Below are 3,374 nucleotides of genomic sequence, written 5' to 3'. Positions count from 1 at the left end.
TGCTAAAGCTGAAGCTCCAGTACTTTGGCCACCTCATGTGAAGAGCTGACTCATTGGAAAAGACTCTGATGCTGGGAGGGATTGGGGGCAGGAGGAAAAGGGGATGACAGAGGATGAGATGGATGGATGGCATCACTGACTTGATGGACGTGAGTTTGAGTGAACTCCGGGAGATTGTGATGGACAGAGAGGCCTGGTGTGCTACAATTCATGGGGTCACAAAGAGTCACACACACCTGAGGGACTGAACTGAACTGAATCGACTTAGCAGCAGCAGCAGCAGCAGTAGTTATGTGGTGTCAGACATAAGGAAAGAGCCCTAAGTTTTATCTTAAGCATTGAGGAGCAACAATAATTGTTTACTGCTTTGAAACCAAAAGTTCATGCATGTTAGAAACAGATAACAAAATTTTATTTTATATTTCTAGCATGAAGTTTCATGAAATCCTTTGGCCCACTAAACCTTGTGAGCAATATGCACATGTTTCACTAGCTCTTCCAAAGTATCAGGAAGACATGTATCATGAAGAGCTTGAGGGTAACATTTTGAATTTTTATCAAACTAACTAGATTGTAACCAGGAATCTGGTTAGAATGGACATAGACCAACATTTATTGACAACTAGCTCCAATCCTTGGCACTAGCGTATAATTCATCTCTTTAATTTTCTTACTTCTTGTTTCAAACTATTTCTCCCTTTCCTGGGTAGGATCACCACCTCTCTTCCTAGTCTAATTTCCCTTCTTTAACCAAAAATGTGTCTTGGTATTACCACTTCCTGAAGCATTTTTAATTTAAAAAGACACAAGGAGAAAGGAACAGAAAGAAAGATTCTTGGACATGAACCAATTCTTTAAAATACAAAGGAAGAGTCTTTTTTTTTCACTCATCAAATAAAATATTTTATTCAAGTTAGCAAATTTGAGGAGTTATGTTGGGCTTGAATTGAAGAAAAAGGCCAAGTTAAAAAATGGAAATAAAGTTTTTATTTGATGGAAGCTGAAATACATGTGTGCATTCTAATCACAGATTTGTCCCTGTGGCATTTTTCAAGTTTTTAGTGTCTACAAGGTCAAACCCTTTGCTGTCTTCATGGCTTTTACTTTGCTTTATTCTTTCTTTTTCCTTTCACTTTGTTTTCAGCCTTTTACTTTGCCTGTGGTTCATCCATATGGGGTACTGCCCATACCGGTATCTGTTCAGTTCAGTTCAGTCGCTCAGTCATGTCCGATTATTTGTGACCCCATGAACTGCAGCACAGCGGGCCTCCCTGTCCATCACCAACTCCCAGAGTTCACTCAGACTCACGTCCATCGAGTCAGTGATGCCATCCAGCCATCTCATCCTCTGTCGTCCACTTCTCTTCCTGCTCCCAATCCTTCCCAGCATCAGAGTATTTTCCAATGAGTCAACTCTTCGCATGAGGTGGCCAAAGTATTGAAGTTCCAGCTTTAGCATCATAGAAGAGTCTTTTTGTTTCTCTTAATATCAGTCTATATTTTCATGCCATCTGTTTTATCTTTCACTGCACTTTCTCTTGACAATTTTTGAGTTCCACCATAGTTGCTATCTTTTGCATGTCTTTCATTAAAACATCACCATCTATTTTAAGAATACTTTTAAGTCTGCTGAGCTCCATTGGGGTGTTCTTTTTTCTCTTATCAGCATGCATCTTCCTTCTCCACTTACTCTGTAAACTTTTAGCCATATTTCATCTGCAAAAACCTGAGAACTCAAAGACCACATGATGCTCATGCTGACCAGAAGTGGAAGAGTCTTAAATAATAAGACTTCAGGAGCCTTTTCAGTGTATTCTAGTAAAACCACTTAGATGTAGTTCTATACACCTTGCCAGAGTTAGTAACCTAACAGCATTTTTTTTTTAATTGGAGGATAGTTGATTTACAATGCTGTGTTGATTTTGGCTGTACAAAAAAGTGCATCCTATTAAAATTAATTAGTTAAAAATGTGAATCAGCCAGAATTATATGTTAACATATATTATGTATATATTGCTATACATTATATACATACAGGGTTACCAAGTGGCTCAGATGCTACACATACATATATATAGCCTCGCTCTTGAGCCTTGCTGCCCCCTCCCATTCCCAGCCCTCTAGGTCAAAACAGAACACCAAGCTGGGCTCCAAATATTATATAGCAGTTTCACACTTGCTATCTATTTGGCACATAATAGTATATATGTGCAAATGCTCTATTCTCAATTCAACCTTCCTTCTGTGTTCATAAGTCTGCTTTCTATATCTGCATCTTTATTCTTTCCCTGCGAATAAGTTCAGTTCATTTCACTCGCTCAGTTGTGTCCGACTCTTTGCAACCCCATGAATTGCAGCACGCCAGGCCTCCCTGTCCATCACCATCTCCCGGAGTTCACTCAGATTCACTTCCGTCGAGTCAGTGATGCCATCCAGCCACCTCATCCTCTGTCGTCCCCCTTTTCTCCTGCCCCCAATCCCTCACAGCATCAAAGTCTTTTGCAATGAGTCTACACTTCGCATAAGGTGGCCAAAGTACTGGAGTTTAAACTTAAGCATCATTCTTTCCAAAGAAATCCCAGGGCTGATCTCCTTCAGAATGGACTGGTTGGAACTCCTTGTAGTCCAAGGAACTCTCAAAAGTCTTCTCCAACACCACAGTTCAAAAGCATCAATTCTTTGGTGCACAGCTTTCTTCACAGTCCAACTCTCACATCCATACATGACCACAGGAAAAACCATAGCCTTGACTAGACGGACCTTAGTCGGCAAAGTAATGTCTCTGCTTTTGAATATGCTATCTAGGTTGTTCATCACTTTTCTTCCAAGGAGTAAGCATCTTTTAATTTCATGGCTGCAGTCACCATCTGCAGTGATTCTGGAGCCCCCCAAAATAAAGTCTGACACTGTTTCCACTGTTTCCCCATCTATCTCCCATGAAGTGATGGGACCAGATGCCATGATCTTCGTTTTCTGAATTTTGAGCTTTAAGCCAACTTTTTCACTCTCCTTTTCACTTTCATCAAGAGGCTTTTAGTTCCTCTTCACTTTGTGCCATAAGGGTGGTATCATCTGCATATGTGAGGTTATTGATATTTCTCCTGGCAATCTTGATTGCAGCTTGTGTTTCTTCCAGTCCAGCGTTTCTCATGATGTACTCTGCATAGAAGTTAAATAAGCAGGGTGACGATGTATAGCCTTGACATATTCCTTTTCCAATTTGGAACGAGGCTGTTGTTCCATGTCCAGTTCTAACTGTTGCTTCCTGACCTTCCATACAGATTTCTCAAGAGGCAGGTCAAGTGGTCTGGTATTCCCATCTGTCTAAGAATCTTCCACAGTTTATTGTGATCCACACAGTCAAAGGCTTTGGC

At 40.5% G+C, this 3,374-nt stretch overlaps 1 pseudogene; it reads right to left on the bottom strand.

Moving 5' to 3' along the window:
* Positions 1 to 1,065: 1,065 nt before the first annotated feature.
* LOC106991971 (protein LLP homolog) lies at positions 1,066 to 1,709 on the bottom strand (annotated as a pseudogene).
* Positions 1,710 to 3,374: the final 1,665 nt, after the last annotated feature.

The sequence above is a fragment of the Ovis aries genome, chromosome X, assembly GCF_016772045.2.
Source record: "Ovis aries strain OAR_USU_Benz2616 breed Rambouillet chromosome X, ARS-UI_Ramb_v3.0, whole genome shotgun sequence".
NCBI classification, from domain to species: Eukaryota; Metazoa; Chordata; class Mammalia; order Artiodactyla; family Bovidae; genus Ovis; species Ovis aries.
The sequence above is the reverse complement of the archived record's forward strand: the minus strand, read 5'-3'. Positions and strand labels throughout refer to the sequence as shown.